The 23,676-nt window shown below is 41.1% G+C and overlaps 1 long non-coding RNA gene across 5 annotated transcripts in view; it reads right to left on the bottom strand.

Annotated features, from left to right (window-relative positions):
• Positions 1-7,454: 7,454 nt before the first annotated feature.
• The window catches only part of LOC148145943 (uncharacterized), a 74,868-nt gene continuing 58,646 nt past the window's right edge, over positions 7,455-23,676 (bottom strand). For 2 of the 5 annotated variants that reach the window (XR_015760900.1, XR_015760898.1), the window contains 2 exons: positions 8,873-8,969; positions 7,455-8,067 (listed from right to left, as the gene is read on the bottom strand). This is a non-coding gene — a long non-coding RNA (uncharacterized LOC148145943). Of the gene's footprint in view, positions 8,068-8,872; positions 8,970-18,286; positions 18,396-23,676 lie in introns of those variants that run through there. The other 3 variants (XR_015760899.1, XR_015760902.1, XR_015760901.1) reach the window with 2 other exon arrangements.

Raw genomic sequence — 23,676 nt, 5'->3', positions numbered from 1 at the left:
TCAGTAACTAGTGGTTGCCGCAGGGATTGGTGTTGGGACCATAATTATTCACAATTTATACAGATGATTTGGAGTTGGGGACTATGTGTAGTGTGTCAAAGTTTGCAGATGACACTAAGATGAGTGGCAGACCACACTGAAAAGGACTGTGAAACTTTGCAGAGGAACATAAATACTTTAAGTGAGTGGGCAAAAGTCTGGCAGATGAATACAATGTTAATAAATGTGAAGTCATCCATTTTGGTAGGAGTAACAATAAAAAGGATTATTACTTGAATGGCAAAAAGTTGTAGCATGCTGCTATGCAAAGGTACCTGGGTGTCCTTGTGCATGAATCACAGAAGGTTGGTCTGCAGGTACAGCAAGTAATTAGGAAGGCAAATGGAATTTTGTCCTTCATTGCTAAAGGGATCGAGTTTAAAAGCAGAGAGGTTATGTTCCATCTGTACAGGGTGCTGGTGAGGCCACACCTGAGGTACTGCATGTAATTTTGGTCTCCTTACTTGAGAAAGACTGTATTGGCACTAGACGGGGTGCAGAGGAGATTCACTTGGTTGATTCCTGAACTGAGGGGGTTGTCTTATAAGGAGACACTGAGGAGACTGGGATTATATTCACTGGAATTTAGAAGAATGAGGGGGGAATCTTATAGAAACATAAAAAATTATGAAGGAAATAGATAAGCTAAAAGTAGAGAGGATTTTTCCACTGGTGGATGAAACTAGGACAAAAGGGCATAGCCTCAAAATTAGGAGGAGTAGATTTAGGACTGAATTGAGAAGGAACTTCTTCATCCAGAGGGTTGTAAATCTATGGAATTCCCTGCCCAGGGAAGTAGTTGTCAGTACTTCAGCAAATATTTTTAAAGCTAAGGTAAACAATAAATGAATTAAGGGATACGTTGAGAGTGCGGGTAAGTGGACCTAAGTCCAGGAAATGATCAGCCACGATCTTATTGAATGGCAGAGCAGGCTCAAAGAGCCAGATAGTCTACTCTTGCTCGTAGTTCTTATGTTCTTCTATTCATTGAAAAATGCCCCACTGGCTTTTCTACTCACCATCTTTGTGATGATATGTGCCTTTGAGGGGGATTTGTTCTGTGCTGTTTCTCTTCCAGAGGTGTTGCCAGTGATGCTGGAATATCTGCTTCAGAAGCAGTGGGTAAACTGCTTTGAGCTCCCTCAGCATTTTCCTCAGTTAGACAAGACAAGCATGGGTGGGTGAAGTCAGGGTCACACAGACCCAGGCTTTTAGTTTTGCTTTTAGTTGAGGTTGAAGTTGGCTGTTGAAGCTACTAGATACAGCTCTCTCTGCTGCAGCTAAACGTTTGAGTTCTTTCTCTGTTTATGTTTGTATTCCTTTCTCCTGAAGATGGCACATGAGAAAAGCTATTTTGCTGAATTTGTAAGGTATATCTATGGGATGCTGCTATATTGGAACAGTTCATGATTGGTAATAAAATATTATTTCATTAATGATTTCAATAAAGATATGCCAATTCTTCTTTGTTTGCATTTTAACTGTGATATAAGAATGAAATGTGTTTTGCTTAAAGCCTCGAAGTTTGACCAATCGAATCACATCTGGAACACAACACCTTACACTTACCTTTACATAAAATAACAGGTAAGATCAAGGCTAGCTCCTTGATATATTTTGACAGGGTTTGGTCTGGTTCATTATACCTTGAAAGAAGGGCACTCCTACTATTGATCCTGCGTGGTTTGGGACCACAGCAGCTTCATATAGGAAGGCGACCAATTGTAAGGAACTTTCTGGTGATTTGTTGAGAAGCAACAGCTTAGGTATGACACATTAAGTAATTAGACGAAAAGAAAGTATGTAACTGTGACAACTGAGAACGTTTCACTGATTCAGGAGGATGAACAGACAGATTGGCACAATGTGTCAGTCTGATTACAGCTTTGAAGGGAACATCAAAGCTGTTCTATAGCTGAAGTGTTAGGGAAATCTTGCCTCGGCCTTCCTTGACCACTTCAGCTCCATCTTCCATCTGAACAAGAAAGCTACCTGGTGAATCCTTCTAGCCAATGGACACAGGAAAACTAGTCACAATGTCAGGATAATTGTTGCCCCTTGCGCACCATCATCTGAAGTTTAGTTTTCAATCTTTTTGAGAACAAAACTTCTATTTTCCTAAACATTGCTTTGATAATGAAATACCATATGACTGCAGATAGCTGCTTGACAGTATCTTATGGAACCAAGTGGTCTTGATGCTCTTTATTGTAGCCTTCCTTTTGTCCTGTTTATGAGAAATTGTCTTTATTTGGGGAAAGCAAGTAACTATGTAATAGCAGTAAAATGAGATGTCATGCTGCACAGAAGAAGAATCAGTTTTAAAGAGACCCCAATTTTCATCACCACTCCTACGTCACTAGCATCAATGACCATTTTAGTAGGTTTAGTAAAATCAGAGATGGCCAGCACACAGTCATTTTTTTGGATTGCCTTCTGTTTCTTGAAAGCTGCGTGGCACTCTGCTGGCTATATCACTTTTGCTTGTTTTTCTAACAAATCCATTAACTGTGCAGCTATTGTGCTGAAGTTAGTCACACATTCCCAGTTCGCTCGGAGTCTCTACCACCCTCACAGACAGTGAGTTCCAGATTCCCACCATCTCTGGGTGAAGCTTTTCCTCACATCTCCTCCAAACCTTCTGTCCCTTACAGTAAATCTATATCCCCTGGTCATTGATCCCTCCATCAAGGGGAATATGTTCTTCCTGTCAACCCTATCTATGCACCATATAGTTTTCTCTATCTCAGTCATATCCTCTCTCAATCTCCTCTGCTCTAAGGAAATCAACTCCAGTCTATCACTCTTCCAGCCCAGGTAACATCCTGATAAATCACCTCTGCACCTTCTCTGCTGCAGTTACATTCCACTGACAATGTGGATCCCAGAACTGCACAATATCCTGTAAATATGATCTAAGTAACTTTCAAGACAGTTCTTCACTTCCTCCATGCTCTTAAACCGACGCCCCGACTAATAACATGTATACCATATGTCTTCTTAACAACTTTATCCACCTGTCCTTATACCTGATAGGACCAGTGTTCGTGCACACGTAGTTCCCTCTGATCCTTGGTGCTTCCCAAGTTCCTACCATTCATCATGTATTCTCTTGCCTTGTTTGCTCTTCCCAGGTGCATCACCTCACATTTATTCAGATTGAATTCCATTTGCCACTGATCAGCCCATCTGACCAGCCCGCCAATATCATCTTATACTCAAAGATTTTCCTTCTCCCTATTTACCATCTGTGAATTTACTGATCAAACCTCCCACATTCAAGTCCAAATCATTTCTGTAAACCACAAACAGAAAAGGCCCCAAAATTGACCCTAGTGGGACCCTACACTATACAGACTTCCAGTTGGACAAATACCCCTCAACCATCACCCTCTGCTTCCTGCCACCTTGCCAATTGTAGGTCCAATTTGCGAAATTTCCTTGGCACATGGGCTCTCACCTTTGCTATTGGTCATTTATGTGGGACCTTATCAAAAGCCTTTCTGAAGTCCAAATAGACAGCATCAAATGCATTACTCTCATCAACTCATTTGATGACCACTTTGAAAAATTCAAACACATTAGTCAGACATGACCTCCCTGTGATTAAAGCACATTGACTGTTCTTGATTTATCACTGGCTTTCCAAAAGGCAGACTAACTCTGTGGCATGGTGGTTCAGTGGTTGGCACTGCTGCCTCACAGCACCAGGGACCCGGGTTTGATTCCAGCCTAGGGTGACTGTCTGTGTGGACTTTGCACATTCTCCCTGTGTATATGTGGGTTTCCTTCCACAGTCCAAAGATGTGCAGGTTAGGTGGACTGGCCATGCTAAATTGCCCATAATGTTCAGGGATGTGTAGGTTAGGTGCATTAACAAGGGTTAAATATAGTACAGTAGGGTGGCTTACCCTTTCGGAAGGTCTGTGTGGACTTATTGGGCCGAAGGGCCTGTTTTTGTACTGTAGGGATTCTATGATTCTTCACTTCACTTTTGCTGTTTTTTGACATTTGCCCTGCCCTTGTCATGTGTCTGAAGTAAGTTATTCTCAGTTTTGTGAATTCACTCTTGACAAGTTATTGTATTGAGCTAGCTAACTAATTCATTTCATGCATCTTCTAATTATTTTGTATGGTCTTCCCAGTTGTTAATGTATATTACAATATTGTCTTAGCAAACTACACAGGTTGGCACTTTAGCTGTGATACAACTCATGAGTCCTTGGAAATTAATCGGCGAATTTTAAAATCCAAATGGCGTAATTAAACGTTGATATAACACATTTGGTGTAGCAGAAGCTGATACATCTTTAGCTTTTGACATTAGCAGTATTTGCCATACACCCCTTCAATAAATCAATCTTATAAAAGAATGAGGTATTGGCAACCCTGGTGATTCAATCTTCCAACTGAGGAACTGGATATGAATTGGCTTTCATTACTGCATTTGCTTTTCTATAATTTACTCAGAATTTAATTGACACATTCAGTTTAGGAATTACCTCCAACTGCTTTGACAAGGTTCAATCAGATTCAAGACATACAAATCAGACAACTCTGACCTGTACAGGAAATCCAGATACAACCTTCATAAGACTATCGAAGATGCCAAGAGGTAATATCAAAAAGCAACTCATTTTCCATTTGAGAACTCGACAGCCTTCTGGACTCAACATCGAGTTCAGTAATTTTAAGGCTTAAGGCACCTTCTCCCATGTCCTTAACCCAACCCACATACACCAGGACTTAGATTAGATTAGATTAGATTACTTACAGTGTGGAAACAGGTCCTTCCGCCCAACAGGTCCACACCGACCCGCCGAAGCGCATTCACCCAGACCCATTCCCCTACATTTACCCCTGCACCTAACACTACGGGCAATTTAGCATGGCCAATTCACCTAACCTGCACATTTTTTCGACTGTGAGAGGAAACCAGACACCCGGAGGAAACCCATGCAGACACAGGGAGAATGTGCAAACTTCACACAGAGAGTCACCTGAGGCGGGAATTGAACCCGGGTCTCTGGCGCTGTGCTAACCACTGTGACACCGTGCCGCCCCGTACCGCACTTATTATCACAAGGTCTGCTATTACACACAACCCATTGTTAGTCACTAATTGTCCTCATTAGTCACTACTCATTCTCCCAGGCTGATCGTTATCAAATCCTTTGTTTGTCTAACTGTTCTTCTCTCTCTTTGAGCTTCTACTCCACATATGATTTACTCCTTACTCCCTCCTCCCACCTTATCTTCTGCATTAATGCCAACTTTTTTTCTACCTACCATCAGTTCTGAGGAAGGGTCACTGGATCTAAAACATTAACTCTGATTTCTCTCAACAGATGTTGCCAGATGTGCTGAGCTTTTCCAGCAATTTCTGTTTTTGTGTCAGTGAAACTAACAGCATCCGATGCATGTGTATCCAAGATCACCACCGCAGATGTTAAATCAGCCTTCTTGAGAGTGAACCCATGGAAAGCAACTGGTCCAGATGGGGTCCCTGGCTGTGTGCTCAGATGCTGTGCCGACCAGCTGGTGGGAGTATTCATAGACATCTTTCTCATCTCCTTATTATGATCTGAAGTCCCCACCTACTTCAAGAAGAGTACCATCATCTTGGTGCCAAAGAAAGATCATGCAGTTGCCTCAATGACTGCAACCTGGTGGCTCTGATCTCCATAATTATGAAGTGCTTTGATAAGTTAATCATGGTTCACATCGACACCAGCCTACCAAATTGACTTGATCCTTTGCACTTCGCCTACCAGTGCAACAGGCCCACAGCAGACACCATCCCTGCAACATCTGGATAATAAGGATACCTATTGTCAAGCTCCTACTTATTGATTACAGTTCTGCCTTCAACACCATATTTCCAAATAATCTCATCTCTAAACTTCAAGATCTAGGTCTCAGCTACCCAATTGTCTTGATTCTTTGCACTTCCCTCATTAACTGGACGTTCAATTTCCTGAGCCACACACCACAATCAGTAAGAATTGATGGCAATACATTTTCCACCATAGTCCTCAACACCAATCCCCTGCAAGGCTGTGTACTCATCCCCTACTATAATCTTTGTACACTCATACCTGTGTGGCCAAATTCTGCCCCAACACCATTTACAAGTTTGCTTATGACACCATCGTTGTAGGTTGGATCTCAAACAATGATGAGACAGAATACAAGAAAGAGACAGCATGGTGTAAAGATGAAAATGTCTCTATCAAGATCAGCAAAGTAAAGGAGCTGGTTATTGATTTCAGGAAGCAAAGTGGAGGGCATGCCTGTGTCCACATCAACGGTGCTGAGGTGGTAATGGTCGAGAATGTCAAGTTCCTGAGATTTCCTGATCACCAACAATATGTCATAATCTACCCACATCAATGTGACAGTCAAGAAAATACAACAATGTCTCTACTTTTTCAGAGACTAAGGAAATTTGGCATGTCCACCAGGTGTCTGACCAATTTTTATAGATGTACAATAGAAAGCATTGGATCTGGATGCATCACAGTGTGGTTTGGCAACTGCTCTTCCCAAGACTGCAAGAAACTACAGAGAATTGTGAATACAACACAGTCCATCACACAAACCAGCCTTCCAGCCATTGACTCCACCAATACTTCCCAATGGTTGGGAAAGCAACCAACAGAATCAAAGACCCCTCCCACCACGGTTTTACTCTCTTCCACCCTCTTCCATTGTGCAGAAGATATAGAATTTTGAATATGCAGACAAACAGATTCAAGAACAGTTTATTCCCCATAGTTATCAGATTTTTAAACAAACTTCTCAAATGTTAATTCTGATCTCTCTCTCTCTCTGCACCTTCTCTGCTGGTGTAACATTGTATTCTGCACTCTGTTCTGCTACCTTGATGCACTTTATATGGTATTGCTTGCCTATATAGCATGCAAAACCACACTTTTCACTGTATCTCAGTACGTGACAGCAATAAATCAATCACTCAATCAATTTAAGAGCATGTCTAGCATGTCATTGTGTTTAGGAAAAAATAGCAGTAATTCTGACGATTGCAAGGTTTATAAATTATAACAAAGGAGAACCAATAAACTGAGAATAGAACATGAATGCAAAGTAGCAAAAAAAAAATAGACTGGTCAGATATTTCTATAGATAAGCAAACAGTAAATGTTTGTCTAAAACAAATGTGGACCTCTTTTTTGCTGGTTGATATTTGGCTGCATTGGAGCCTTGCACAGGAAACTAACAAGGGGTAAAATGGAGATCCAAGATGGCGGCAGTCTGAGTGATCTGCTGTGTTGGGCTCTGTGCCATCCCCCCGGGCAAGGTGGACCTTTAACCCCACCCCCCCCCCTTATCAACCGCCCCCAGGAGAAAAAAAGTATTAATTTAAACTTACTGAGTATTTGGAGCTGCTGAAATCGTCTGGGATAGCTTTAGGGCCAGAATGAAGTCTGGTAAAGGAAAGGGGCCTAAAGGAGTACAGCAGACAGGCACTCCCCTACTGCATTGGTGGGGGGGGAAGGGGGGTGCCTGCAGCCAATACTCAAACTCCCGGGGTAGGCTCTTTGGATCCAGCAGGACAGCAGCACTTACTCTCAAGAGTTTACCAAACTCTGAGAGTGGATTCAAGCAGCAGTTGAGCCACTACCTGCCATGCTAAAAAAGCATGAGCAGGAAATTCAGCTGCTGGATCGAAGATTGGAGGCAGTGGAGGAAAGGACCGCGGCATCAGAGACCGTAGCGGAAGTCTCAGGAGGATGGGTCCGGACGCTGGAAGACCAGGTTCGGGTCCTTCAGGAACAAGTCGATGATCTGGAAAACAAGAATTAAAAGAAAAACTTATGGATTGTGGGTCTCCCGGAACATGAGGAAGGCGAAGTCCTTGTCAGCTTTTTGCAGGGGTGGCTCCCGAGGTTCCTGCTTTGGAGTTGGAGTGGAGTCGGGCCTGGTGAGCGTGGAGCGGGCCCATCGGATCACAATGCGCAGGTGTGGACCGGGGACCCGCGCCCCCACACGATCCTAGTGCAGCTCCTGTATTATAGAGAAAAACAATTAGTGGAACCAGCAAGAAGATTGGGAAGGAATTCACAAACTTTATTGTATAAAGGCTCAAAGATAATGTTTTTTCAGGACTTTTCAGGAGCCCTAATTAAGAAGAGAAGGACAGTTGATGATGTCAAGAACGAATTAACGGACCTGAACATTCAATACCCTTTGAGGTACACGGCCGGATGCATTTTGCCCATGGGGGAATGGTATATAACTTTGACTCCACAGAAAAGACGAAGGACTTTGTGAAGTCTTTGAATTGAAGGACCTGAGTCGGGGTGGGAGAAGAGAGGATATCATTGCGGACAATGGTTTGAGGTTTGTTTTATTATTACCACTCTTTCTACTTCTCGCCCCCCCCCCCTTTCCTTTTTTGTGGTTATTGGTTTTATATGTACAGTTTTGCTGTAAATTTTAAAGTGGAATTATTTTTGATATCGGTCGGTTGGGTATTATCTAGGGCTCCCATCTTCTTTTAACCTTGTATTGGGGGTGGCTATATTTGTGGTTAAGATGAGTGGAGAGTGGGGATGGGCATCCATTGTTAACTTTCAGAATGTAAGTAACAGGTTTTTCTCATTTGTGAATTGCCTGGGGCTAGGGCACAGCCTCAGCTAGAGGGAGTCAAGATAGTAGTAAGGATTGGGAGGAGTGCTCCCTATGGGAAAGGTGGAAGATTTCAAGTGAATTGGGGGTTATTTGGGTGTTTGCTTCATTTAAATGTAGTTTTTTTTTAAATTGTTGTTGTTTTTATAGGAATAGTTTTTAGACCTCATAGAATTAATACCTTTGTAACTCGTCACACCTCAGATAAGTGCCCTCCTCTTGGGAAATCACAGACTGCCCTAGATAACCACAGCTCGTGAGTTGTTCATTTGGTACACCTGGAATATAAAAAGGAGTCATTCTCCTATTAAAAGAAAGAAGGTCTCATCAAGCCTCAGGAAGGAAAGGGTGGATATTGCCCTGCTGCAGGACGTGCATCTAACTGATAAGGAACATCTGAAACTGCAGCAGGGGGTTATGACAGGGTATCTTTCTCATCCTTCAGCTGTAAGAGTAGAGGAGTGACTATACCGATAGGAAGGAACCTCCCTTTCCAAATGGCACAGCAGATTAAGGATGCACATGGACGGTTTAGCATTCTTAAAGCCCTAATACACGGACAAGAGTACAACATTTTGAATATATATTGTGCCCGTGCGCCCTCTCTTGAATTTCTAATTGATGCAATGGCAAAACTAATTAATCTTGCAGTTTGCCATATGATTATAGGAGGGGATTTTAATCGCCTAATAGATCCAGAGATTGACAGGGTGCCAAAAGGCCTGGCAGGTACGCCCATGCAGTCTAAACAGTTGGTGGACATGCGTGAGGAGTTGATACTAGTGGATGTGTGGAGGCACCTCCACTCTGATGGAAGAGACTTGACATTCTATTCCAATCCACACAAGTGCCATATGAGAACTGACATGTATTGTATGCCGACTGATGGTCTGGATAGAACATTGGTGTGCAAAATTGAGAATATAGCTATCTTGGATCATGTACCAGTGTATTTAGATGTTAAAATCAAGGGTAGTGGAATGGATGCACGTCACTGGCACATGGATCCATTTTTGTTGAGAGATAGCAAATTTGTTGAATACGTTACAAGAGAGTTCAGGGCCTTTTGGGATATCAATTCAGGTATGGCTAGTAATCTGACAATGCTTTGGGAGGCCACTAAGGCATATTTACGTGGTTTGACTATTTCATATTCAATGACTAGAAAGAGGCAGAGGGAGGAGCAGCATCGGATACTGGAGGCCTGGCTGAAGGTAGCTGAGAAAACATATTATAGCAGGCTGTCATTGGTTAGTCTGCAGCAGCGCACAGCTCTCTGGGCTGCTCTCAACTCAATGCACACACAAGTAGCTAGAAAAGAGGTCTCCTTTGCCAAACAAGACTGTTTGTATTTGGAGATAAGCCTGGTAGATATCTGGATTATTTGACTAGGAGGAAAAAAAGCTTCCCAATCTATTATGTCTGTTAGAGCGAAGGCTGGTACGATTACCCGTGAGTTAAAGAAGATCAATGTTAGGTTGAGGGAATACTTTGCAGAGCTATTTCGGTCGCCGGGGGGGGGGGGGGGCAAAGACGGTACAAATGGGAATACAGTTTTTTTTTGAAAATCTGGACCTCCCCAATATAAGTACAGATCAGGCTTCCATTTTGAATGTGCATCAAAACGGTGCAGGAAGTGCAGGAAGAATAAGGCATCTCCAAGGTGGCAAAGCACCGGGGCCAGGTGGATTCCCAACTGAATTCTATAAGGAATTCATAAATATGTTAGTGGAACCACTTCTGGGGATGTACAACTATTCTTATATATAGGATTGTCTGCCACCTTCTCTTAGGGAGGCTAATATCTCCCTCATTTTAAAGACAGGAAAGGACCCTGAAGAATGTACTTCATGTAGACCAATTTCACTGTTGAATGCAGATTTCAAAATTTTCTCCAAAATACTGGCTCTGAGGTTGGAGAAGGTCCTGCTTCGTATTATAAAAGAAGATCAGGCAGGTTTTGTTAAGGACCGTAGCTTCTCCAACAATATCAGGAGAGTACTGAACAGATTACAGGTATGCCAGCAAAGATTGATTCCACATTTGGTGGTCTCCCTAGACGCAGAAAAGGTGTTTGATCGGATAGAATGGCCATATCTGTTTGAGGTTCTAGAGCGCTTTGGTTTGGGAGGATCCTTTGCCAGATGGATAGCAGTACTGTATAAGGATCCTAAGGTGGCAGTCATTACAAACGGTATTAAATCAGATAGCTTTAATATTGGAAGAGGTAGTTGACAGGGGTGTCCTTTACCACCGCTGTTATTTACCTTGGCAATTGAACCGTTAGCTGAAGCTATCAGGAGGAATCCTGAAATAGTAGCATCAATGGTGGGAATGGGGGAGCATAAGATCACCCTACATGCTGACGATGCCCTTTTATTTTTGGGCAATCCAGAGAAGTCTGTTCCTTGACTGATTCAAATAATTAGTTCATATGGTGGTTTCTCGGGTTACAGGATCAATTTTATAAAATCGGAAGCCATGCCGGTAGGGGGATTAGTGAAGGTGCCTGATCTGAAGGATGGAATGCAATTCCCGTTTAGATGGTCATCAAAAGGTTTTTTGTATTTGGAATTTTTATTACCCCTTCCTTCCACCAGCTGTATAAAGCTAACTATGTACAACTACTGGAGAGGATTAAACATGATTCGCAGCGATGGAAGGATTATCGTTATCATGGTTGGACCGAATAGCGCTGATTAAAACGAATGTTCTTCCTTGACTGCTGTACCCCATGAGAATGCTCCTGTTGTTGTTACCTTGACAAGAGTTACGGAGGCGCAATGGTTGGCTAGGGTCCTTTATTTGGTGCTGTAGGCGTCCTCTAATTAAGTTTACTAAATTGCAGCTCCTACAGGGTGAGGGAGGGGTGGATCTTCCGGATTTGAAGAAATACCAAATAAGTTCTCTGTTAACATATGTTGGTGACTGGGTACAGGGGAATTCGAAGTCAATTTGGCTTGATATTGAAGCCTTGCAATCGAGATGTCCTTTAATTAATTTATTATTCATGGACAAGATGAAATCCGTGACCCAGCAAGGTAAAAGTCCAATTATTTTAAATTCAGTAAAAGCCTAGAGGATAATGAGGGAAGACGAGGGTAATTAGTCTAAGACTTTGCCATTTACCCTGTTGGTGGGAGTCCAAGGATTTAAACCTGTGGCAATGGACTCCAGCTTTAAGGCATGGGAATATTCTGTCTGGGAGACTTATTCGAGGGGGAGGTCCAGATGTTATTCAGTCAGTTAAGTCAGAAATATGGATTATCTAATAGGGACCTTTTCCGATATTTCCAGATAAGAGACTATATACAGAGGAAGGCCACGGTCCTGGTGCAATGCTGCAAATCAGACGTGGAGAAAAGAATACTTTGGGGTACAGGTGCTCTCTCACTCAGTACTTTATATCATTTACAGAAAGGTTGCATGGAAGGTGGGGGACATGGAAGGACTCTGTCAGAGGTGGAATCAAGAGTTAGGAGAGGATATTTCATCAGAGGTACGGGAAGACATCTGGGGGAATGTAAGGGAAATGTCAGTATGTCCAGAGCGGCGTAGCTGGACTGTTCCAGTAGTCTCCCAAGTTATTCATCTCATTTGACAAAACCATTTCTTTTCAGGTGTTGAGGAATGCTAGCACAAAAAGAACTCAGTAGTACAGACACTCCTTTAGTTTCTTTCTCCCCTTTCCCTTGCACTCCATACCTTCCTGTAATCCCACTCCTCACCATATATTCACTGTACTCTCTGCAATTGAAGATTTTACACAGGGCTCATATGGTGCCAGAGAGGCTAGCTAAGTTCAAGAGAGGAGTGTCTGCAGGGTGTCCCAAATGTACAATTAGTATAGGTGCTCTCCCATACTGCTATTGGTCATGTTGTAAGATCCAGAGATATTGGAGTGCTTTAGTAAGGGAGCTGAATCCTGGGGATTGAAATTAACACTGATCTGGTATTGCTTCTTTTGGAGTTGCCAAATTTGTCCTCTCTGGGGGACCACAGGAAGAGATTGTGTAATATTCTTATTCACTGTGCGAGGAAGAATATTCTAGTGAATTGAAGTCAGAAAAACCACCAGGTCTTATGGGGTGGCATAGGCTGGTGATAGAGCATCTCCCCCAAGACAACATCACAAATATGGTGCACCACAAAATGAAACAGTCTTACAAGACGTGGCGGCCCTTTTTAAATTATATTGACGCTGACCTATCAGCGATATTACTTAGGATCGTGGTATAGCCATGGGAATCAGTATGTGTGCCTGTGGGGCCCCGGGAGAAGGAGACTGGGAGAAAAAGAATATGGGTGCTGGAGATGGTGCTCCTAGGGATGGGAGCCTCAGTGAAAGTGTGAAGAGTGAGATAGAATAAAGTAGTGAGATATTATTTAATTTGAGTTATTCGAATTTATTTTAAGTTAGTATTTATTTAATATGTTTATAGTTTAGTTTAAGTTTAGCAGATATCTTTGTTCTGGTAGAATAGTAGGTCGTTTATTAACAATGGTACTGTGTTATGGCTTTTTTGAATTGCCTTTTTTTCTGTTTTAATGGTGTTACTCTTTTTTTGTGTATAAATGTTTTGTAAAAGATTTAAAAAGGTTTTTAATAAAAATATTTATAAAAAAGTTTGTGAATTATAAGTTAACATTTCATATTTTGTTTCCTTGAAACTAGAATGGATTTATTTGTAATATAGGGCAGTTTCTTATTAAATACAGAAACTTGGTCACTAGTTTCTGTTAACTTGAGTTCATCAGGCAGGTGATTTAGAGAATTTGACTAATTTAATTAAAGTGTTAATTTCTGTGATGATCCCAAGAGCAGTGGAAAGCGATTTTCAGAACACATTCTCAAATGGATTGTGACATTGGAGTTCACTTACCATGATGATGCTTAAACCAATAGTTCACAAAGATTCTATATTGATTATTACAAAGTCAAAGTGGTGACAAGCACGGATCCTGTTGGAAGGTTGGAAGATTGTATTGAATGAATTGGAATTGCATGACTCGACATAAAAATCGACTTGGCTAAAATAATGTTGGCAATCTCCATTGACTGAAAGTAACAGAGATATTAACTTTTCTAACATTACTTGAACTGTTTGCTCAGCTGCAAAAAGCCAACTTGGTTATAAATCTGACCAGATCTGTGGAAGACACAGTTGTTTATGTGGATCACACTCCTTTGATTTCTTTAGAAAGATTTTAGGATATAAAATTCTGATTATATCAGAGGAGCTTAATTCTCCAACCACATAATTTAAAAATTATTCATGTCTGGAAAATGTTGTGGAGGACATTTCTTAGGGAGCAATATGAAGAACAGAAAATGCTGTGAAGCCATGGGCTTGTGTAAAATGTTTGCAGCACTAGTCATTTTATTTTTTAATGTAAATGTGTACTACTATTAGTGTGACCACTGTAAAGGTTTGAGTTAGCTTTTGATGAGCAATGAAAATGCCTGAAAGCTACATTTTTATTCTTCTAAGGAGACAGGTATGGTGTTAGCTGACATAATTCTCCAGAGGCTGGTATTCCAGTACCAAATCACCCTTTATTTACACATGAACAATCCTTGACTACAGTACTGCCTCATATCACAGTTTCTGAAATCTCCAACACTTAACCCCATTTCATATGTCAGCCAGGGCTCCCAGATTGAACCAAATTCCCAGCCCAATCAGGGAACTCATATTTTATGACATCAACTTGGCTGACCGCATTACATTCACTACATTAGTTTGTTTCAAATAAATATGATTTATGAAGATTAATATCATGTATATTAGACCTTAGATTTTGAACTGGTGACATGTGAGTTTTTTCTCTGTATACACGAGGTGGATTTCATAATTAACTTTCTAGAGCCAGGACATTTAAACCAGTATGCATTAGAGAGTTATTCTTAGAGTGATAATAGGATCTTTTTTGTGTTATGAGAGTTTTATAATCAAAAAGAGTAAATATTGAAAGAACATTGGCTTGGTATCAGTTAGAAAGCTTTTTGTTTCAGTTCTCAGGTGATCTAGCTGAATGTAGATGGATGAGCAGTTTCTCCTGGAGAAAAGAGTTAGTTAAGAAAAGCTAAGAAATAGAATACCTCAGTATAAGACATTTATTTTGAATATTCCAGACCAGGAGTGTTTAGAGGGAACTATAGACCAGTGAGCCTGACCTCAATGGTGGGAAAGTTGTTGGAGGAATCCTGAGGGATAGGATGTACATGTATTTGGAAAGGCAAGGACTGATTTGGGATAGTCAACATGTCTTTGTGCGTGGGAAATCATGTCTCACAAACTTGATTGAGTTTTTTGAAGAAGTAACAAAGAAGATTGATGACGGCAGAGCGGTAGATGTGATCTACATGGACTTCAGTAAGGCGTTCAAGAATGGGAGACTGGTTAACAAGGTTAGCTCTCATGGAATACAGGGAGAATTAGCCATTTGGATACAGAACTGGCTCAAAGGTAGAAGACAGAGGGTGGTGGTGGAGGGTTGTTTTTCAGACTAGAGGCCTGTGACCAGTGGAGTGCCACAAGGATCAGTGCTGGGTCCTCTACTTTTTGTCATTTACATAAATGATTTAGATACGAGCATAAGAGGTACAGTTAGTAAGTTTGCAGATGACACCAAAATTGGAGGTGTAATGGACAGCAAAGAGGGTTACCTCAGATTACAACAGGATCTGGACCAGATGGGCCAATGGGCTGAGATGTGGCAGATGGAGTTTAATTCAGATAAGTGCGAGGTGCTGCATTTTAGGAAAGCAAATCTTAGTAGGACTCATACACTTAATGGTAAGGTCCCAGGGAGTGTTGCTGAACAAAGAGACCTTGGAGTGCAGGTTCATAGCTCCTTGAAAGTGGAGTCGCAGGTAGATAGGATAGTGAAGAAGGTGTTTGGTATGCTTTCCTTTATTGGTCAGAGTATTGAGTACAAGAGTTGGAGGGTCATGTTGTGGCTGTACAGGACATTGGTTAGGCCACTGTTGGAATATTGTGTGCAATTCTGGTCTCCTTCCTATCGGAAAGATGTTGTGAAACTTGCAAGGTTCAGAAAAGATTTACAAGGATGTTGCCAGGGTTGCAGGATTTGAACTATAGGGAGAGGCTAAACAGACGGGGGCTGTTTTCCCTGGAGCATTGGAGGCTGAGGGGTGACCTTATATAGGTTTACAAAATTATGAGTGGCATGGATAGGATAAATAGACAAAGTCTTTTCCCTGTAGTCAGGGAGTCCAGAACTAGAGGGCATAGGTTTAGGGTGAGAGGGGAAAGATATAAAAGAGACCTAAGGGGCAACTTTTTCACACAGGGATGGTACGGGTATGGAATGAGCTGCCAGAGGAAGTGGAGGAGGCTAGTACAATTACAATATTTAAAAAGCTTCTGGATGTGTATATGAATAGGAAGGGTTTGGAGGGATATGGGCCAGGTGCTGGCAGGTGGGACTAGATTGGGTTGGAATAGCTGGTCAGCGTGGACAAGTTGGACCACAGGGTCTGTTTCCATGCTGTACATCTCTATGACTCTATAATCTCAGTCAAGGAAAATGCTGCAAAATGCTACTTAAAACATGAAATTGAAGAAGCAGTTGACTCTAACCTACAGGCATGATAGGAACGAGAGCTCAATCATTTCTTTTTAGTATAGTGAAGTAATGGTGTTGGACAGATGGCATTTTGTTTTATGTGTATGTTGAAATCTTTCAAATTCTGTTGTACCTAAATAGCTTGATTTATTCTATTTTATTTTCATTTTTTTCACATAAATGAACTTCTGTTTCATTCTTAAAACTAAATCTACTGCTAAGACCTCTTGTGTTTCACTGAAAGGAAAAAAAAACAAAATATGATCCATCAAGCCAGATTTCAGTTGGGATTTAACTTGTGGAGTAATAACGTCAGCTGGGGTCAGAAGAATATATGTAAGAGTTTTCATCTGTTGTGCAAAAGTTCATTTTCATTTTTGTTTTAGTCTTTAAATGTGGAAGACCAACAAATTTATTTACAGAGCAGTGTGAAACAAATGAGGTAAAATCAACTTATGAATTTAGTTACATGTTACAACATGGAGTAAATCCCTCTGTTAATTTAAAGCCGACACACAAAGACACTTATCTCATGCTGTAATTTGTTCAATTTCGGGAAGCAAAAAGCTATCCCAGATTTCACTATTTAATGTAAAAATTAACAATTTTATTCTTTAAGTCCAACAGAGAACATTAAAACCAACAGCTATTTACAACTCCTTTCTCTTAAACTTACCTTTTATCTCCCACTCTACAATACTGGTCTGATAAATGCCCTCTTAAATTTATGGAAAAATCAATTTCAAACCTAGTTATAATTTTCAGATGTTGAAGTTTCTCTGTAGATTTCTCTAGGTTGGTTTCAGTCTTCTGCTGCACACATTTCTTATGGACAGGTCCCTTTCAGAGAGCAATTCCACTGGCAGTCTTTATTTGTAGGTGTTCTTTGCTGTTCTCCCCCTAACTGTTCAGTTCTATACCCCAAAACATTGGATCATTTCATTGGTCTGATGTCATCAAAACATTAAATTCAAATCTATTGGATTTTGGTCTCGGGGCATAATTTAAACTGATTGGCTGAATTTGAATTTGTTTTTGTACCGTGGCAACACATTACCAGCTATTTGTGTCAACCAAATGCTAAATTTTTAAATTGCTCAGCAAACTCTGTGCTTTCCGTCAGTCTGGGCCAGTTTCCTCTCTCTCTTAAAGGTACAGTAAACATCTAGACATTCATAACATACATCAACCTTTTCTTCAGCAGCTCCTAGACTTTATTAATGTAAAGATATGATTGCTCAAATATTTAAGTGCATCCCTCACTTCTTTTCTGAATTTATTCTGAGTTACTGCATAAATGCTAGTATTTGTACAGGAGCTCAAAAGCTGAAGCATTGATCCAGCTTGTTGGGCCTTAAATAAAGGATCATTAAAACTCGTGTGATAAAATGTACTTGTGATTCTCACATATAAGAAATAAGCAACATAAGTTGTCCATAACAGTATAAAACTGCCGGAGATGCTAAAAAGTAAAATGATTGATTTTTTACGATTTGCTATCTCGGGATCATTGTAATTCTCACCATGGTGGCTGCTCCTGAGGCTCCTGCGAGCTTTGCTTGCCACTAAAATATTCTTCACAGTCAGAATATTGAACAGTAGAATTAAACCAAATGGGAGCAATGGGGTGAAAATACGATGGAGCCAAGCGAATACTGCCCACATTTCTGAGTTAGAAAATGTTTGTGTCAGGATACAATCCCACTGAACATTATTAATTACATGTCGCGGTCCAAATGCAAAGTACCATGGAATACATTTTAAACAGAATATTACACATATAACTGTGATAACAATGGCTGCTGTCTCACTAGTACAATATTTTCTTTTCATCTTCTGGCAACAAATGGCAATGAAGCGATCAAAGGTAAAAGCCACTGTTAGCCAAACCGAACAATCTTGACTTGATGCATAAAGAACAACAATAAGGCGACACATTGGTGTTGTGTCAAAGAAAGAACTTTGGAAATAAAAGTAGAAAATCTTGTATAATATTACATCTGTGATAATGACCATCAGATCTCCTACTGCCATTGACACCAGGTAATAAGAGATGCACTTGGATAGGCCACATTTTCCACGGGACAGGATTACAATTGCCAACAAGTTAACTGCAAAATAAGAAACAAAAATACATAAATTATTGACCAAATCCAATGTAAAAGCAGGAGTTTTGATGAATCTGACTTCGATTTCTTCTGGATTGTAATATAGAATGGACAAATCGGAGGAAGCGATTGTGCTGTCCATATGGATAATAGAGCAATTGATCTGAAAAAGAATTATGACTGGAGGATCAAAGTTATTGAGACCTGAAATGGTCATAGTATAATGTACGGCACAGAGATGAACTATTTTATTTATTAACTCTATACGAGCTTTCAGTGGCGCAATTCAATCAGTACTATTCCACCCACTTTGTCAACATAGCCCTGCAAGTTTCCATTTCCTTCAAGTACCCATGCAATTTTGTTTTGAAACTGTCTATCATCTCCACATCCACAGATGTGATGCATCCAAAGATCAAGGATCATTTTGGAACTCCAGACTAAAAGTGATGGAGGCCAGAAAGGCGTTGTGGAGTTAAATTGCAGGAGAGGGTATCAGGAGAGTCAGAGTCAAAGGTCAGGGGTGTTTTTCGGCATTCCAATGCTGAGTCTAATGGCAAATGCCCTGCCAACCGGTGGGACACCATGACCAAATACAAGAAGGTGTACTGCGAAGCCTTCTAAAAGCACAAAAATCCCCATTTAATTTCTGAGCCATGAATAAATGGTACAGTCCAGGATGTTGTGTGTCACTTGGTTAATTAATAGTCTTGTTCATACAGAATGGTGAAAGTTGGGAATCCTGTGTAGGCACTTTCTGTATCAACGCCCCTTCCCTTCCTCTAACTTTACCGGTGTAGGTTTTTTCTTACTTTAATGGAATATAAGGAAATAGCAAATGTGTTGGACAGATGTTTTGTGCCAGACTTCACTCTGGAAAACTTTTTTTAAATTCTCAAAGATACTCGAAAATTATTAAGTGAATGATAGGGAGAAACTTAAAATAATCACCATCACTCAGAAAATGTGCTGAAAAATTATTAGCCATAAAGTTTAAAATAAACCACAGGATCAGGTTACCTGTGACCTTTGGTCGCAGGTTTACCAGGATATTGCCTGGATTGGAGTGCATTAACAATAAGGAGAGGCTGGTCAAACTTAGATTGTTTTTGCTAGAGCATCAGTGGCTGAGGTGAGGGCAACCTGGTGGAAGTATGTCAAATTCTGAGGGACATGAAAATGTTGGATAGTCCAAGTCGAAATGTCAAATACTAGGGACAGTGGTTTAAGGTGAGAGGAGAAATGTTTAAGGGAGATGTGTGAGGAAAACCTTTTACACAGAGGCTTGTAGGTGCCCAGAATGCACTGTCAGGGGAGGTGATAGAAGTAGATAGGTGAGCAAAGTTTGAAGAGATATTTAGACAGATATATAAACAAGCAGAGAATAGAGGGATATGGCCCATGTGTAGGCAGATGGACTTTTAGTTTGGAATGGCATCATGGTCAGTACAGACATGGAAGGCCAAAGGGCCTATTGCTGTGCTCTATTGTTCTATGTTCTATCGGTCAGTTATCCTCACATCTGTCATATGGAAATTAGTGGAATTTATTATTAATTTGGTGATAGTAGGGCACTTGGAAAGTCATAAAGTGATCATGCAGTCAAAATAGCTTTATGGAAGTGAAATAATAATAACTTTCCTGAGATATGTCATACAGTCATAGAGATGTATAGCAGGGAAACAGACCTTTCAGTCCAACTTGTCCATACTGAACAGATATCTTAAATTAATCTAGTCCCATTTGCCAGTATTTGGCCTGTATCCTTCTAACCCCTTCCTATTCATGTATCCTTCCAGATGCCTTTTAAATGTTGTAATTGTACCAGCCTTCACCACTTTCTCTGGTAACTTGTTCCATACTCGCACCACCTTCTGCATGAAAATGTTACCCCTCAGGTCCCTTTTATATCTTTCCCCTCTAATTTTAAACCATGCCCTCTAGTTTTGGACACTCCTACCCAGGGACCTTGACTGTTCAACCTATCCAAGCCTCTCGTGATTTTATAAACTTCTATATGGTCACCCCTCAGCCTCTGACACTCCAGGGAAAACAGACCCAGCCGATTCAGCCTGTCTCGATAGCTCAAACCCTGCAACTCTGGCAACATCCTTGTAAATCTTTTCTGAACCCATTCAAGTTTCACAACATCTCATGTACTAGGGAGATCAGAATTGCATGCAATATGCCAAAAGTGGCCTAACCAATGTTCTGTACAGCTGCAACATGACCTCCCAGCTCCTATACTCAATGCACTGGCCAATAAAGACAACCGTACCAAATCTGGAGGGACAATTCCAAAATTAATATTTTCCATGTGTCTGCTTCTAAGGGACCAACATTTACTCTAACTACTCCTGCTTTTCAGATACCTACTAAAACGGACAATTAAGACCCAAACTTTACTTCCTACCAATTTAGGTTACTCTTCAGTTTTCCAATCTCCTGACAAGTTAGTTTCAACCTAGCCCGACAGCACAAGAAAATCTCCCTGTGGGAGCACCAGTCCCAGATCTATTAAGGTACAAAACATTCACCTTGTACAGATCCCACCTGTCCTAGAACTGGTCCCAATTCCTCAAGTATCTGAAGCCTTCCTTCCCACACATTCCTCCACCGCGGTGTTGAATAAATTTGTCATCCTGTTCTAATGCACACTATCACATGGAAAAGGGATGAATCATGAGATTCCTGCTCTTGAGGTCCCACTCTTTAATTTATTTCGTAACTCACTGAGCTCTGCCTCCAGGGCCTCATACTTCTTTCTGTTTCCATCATTGGTACCAAAGTGGTCCGTTATTTCCCATCCCCTAGAAGGATGTCCTTCAGCTGCTCTGTGAAATCATGAACCTGGCACCAGGAAGGCAACACGCCATCATGTGGTTGAGGCCGAACCAGTATTTGTTTGTAGATCTAACATAATTTTCTTGCTTCAATACGCCACTCCTCTTGTTAATAACTTGAGAGATATCGAATGCTCTCTTTAACAGTTTTGTCAAATTGCCCTGCTACATTCAAAGATTTGAGAAAATACACTCCATTTAAAATAAGTTTATATTGCCTTTCTTATTTTTCCTACAAAAATATATCGGTGCACACTTAGATCATAGAACTATACAGCACAGGAACAGGCTCTTTGGCCCACAATAGCGTGCTGAACATGACAACAAATTATACTAATCCCTTCTGCTTGCCCTTGGTCCATAGCCCTCCATTCCTTGCATATTCATGGGTTTATCTAAAAGTCCCCTAAACGCTCCTGTCTTATGTGTCTCTACCACCTCTAACAGTGCGTTCCAGACTCCTACCACTCTCTGTGTAAAAAACCTGTCCCTTATATCTCCATTGAACCTTTCTTCTCTCACCTTAAATGAATGCTCCCTAGTATCAGACATTTCAAGTCTGGAAAAAGGATTCTGACTGTCAACCTTATCCATGCATCTCAAAAGTTTATAGCCTTTTATCAAGTGTCCCCTCAGTCTCCGCTGCTCCAGAGAAAACAAACCGAGTTTTTCTAGTCTCTCCTTGTAGCTCATACTCTCTAATCCTGGCAATATCCTGGTAAACCTCTTCTGCACCCTCTCCAAAGCCTCCATATCCTTTCTGTAATGTGGCAACTGTAACTGAATGCAATAATCTAAGTGTGGCGTAACCAAACTCTTATAAAGCTGCAACATGACACCCTGACTCTTGTAGTCAATGCCCTCACTGAAAAAGAAAAGCATGCCATATGGCTTCTTTGAGGCCCAATCTACTTGCTTGGTCACTTTCCGGGAACTATGGACTTGACCCCCACGACCCCGTGTCTCTATATTAAACTGTGTATCTGCCATTTTGCTGGACTATGTCTGCATGATAGCTATTTGTTTTCCTCTTTCTTGTTGATAACATTTTAGAGTTTCACATCTAAGATGTTTCTTTTATGTCTCCTTATCGCCAGCTTATGAAAATCCATATCTACCATATCTCCTGTTGCATTCTTATTGTGTACCTCATAATTTCTTCAAGACATTATATTACATTTGTGTCCTTTATACTTGATGAAGCGATACATTTCAAAATGTTTAATAATCTATAGTCAAAATAGATTTGACAACATAAATAATAAAATCTGATTAAAGAAAGAGTGGAATTATTTCAATCCAGGGGCTTGGGCACAGTCAGTTAGCCCTGAGGCAGACAGGGTCAGGCTCCTCTCCTATAGGAGGTCAGGAGCCAAATCTTGAGCAACCCACCACCTGTCTGCCCTATTAGTGCTGTTGTGGGCTGTGTTCACTGAGAATGGGACAAAGGGAGGGATCAAATTAGATGAAATTGGGTGGCACTAATATTAGTGTTGGTGGAGGCCAGGCCGGGGGGAATAAAGTAGTGAGGTGCCCTGATTGAAAGAATGGGCAGTGCAGAGAGCATGCAGGGTTCATAATGTCAGGGATTCAGGTGGATGAGAGAGAAAGAGTGAAGATGTTGCTGACAACAGTGGGAGTTGTAAAGTTTGAGCCTTGGTGGGGGGTGTGTACAATAGCAGAGATGGACAGGGTGTGAGGTAGCAGAGAGAAGATGGTGGCACTTACATTGGCATTGCACAGATGAACATTGACCTTCATTCTGCACTGATGGATATTCCTCCAGACAACTGAGACTGCACTGACCTGGTTAGTAAACTTGGAGCAGTTTGGCAGGATCTGGTGTTGTGACCACCTCTGCTGGTACTGGGGGATGAGGACAGCCTCCTCTGCACCACACCATCTAACAGGACCTCCAGATCCTTGTCTACAAAGTTGTCCAATTTCCCCTTGTCTGGCATTCTTGGGCAAATGTCACCAACCATGCCGGGCAGCTCCACATTGACAGAGTCTGTCCAGGTATCAAAGATAGTGCTCATGCCAGGGACCCTGGAATAGCTCAGCCCATCTTGGCACAAACAAACACCTCGAGTGTGAGAATTAGGCTAGCATTGGATGAGATAGTGCAAGAAAAGCTGATAAGCGCCACAGTGAGAAACTCGTCATGGAGCTGAACAAAAATGTCACTTAGCCAAAAAAAGATTCAGCCTGATGAGTGAATCACTCCTTACATTTTTGGTTGTTCTCTATTTTTCTCTTTAACAATTGAACTTGATTTTTGTTTCATCTCCTGCTGCATTTTAGAATCATAACAACAGTATTAATTCTACAAAGTTCATAAATCCAATTCAACCATGATACTGATCTAAAGGGTTTCATCAAAATGTGCAGTATTTCTGCATCAGAACTATGTCCATTTCATCAAGATAGCACACACACAA

Source organism: Chiloscyllium plagiosum, unplaced genomic scaffold, assembly GCF_037043375.1.
Source record: "Chiloscyllium plagiosum isolate Xiang-an unplaced genomic scaffold, Cpla_swu_hap1 HiC_scaffold_22, whole genome shotgun sequence".
Lineage (NCBI taxonomy): Eukaryota > Metazoa > Chordata > Chondrichthyes > Orectolobiformes > Hemiscylliidae > Chiloscyllium > Chiloscyllium plagiosum.
Note: the sequence above shows the minus strand (reverse complement) of the source record. Positions and strands in the feature narration are given on the sequence as shown.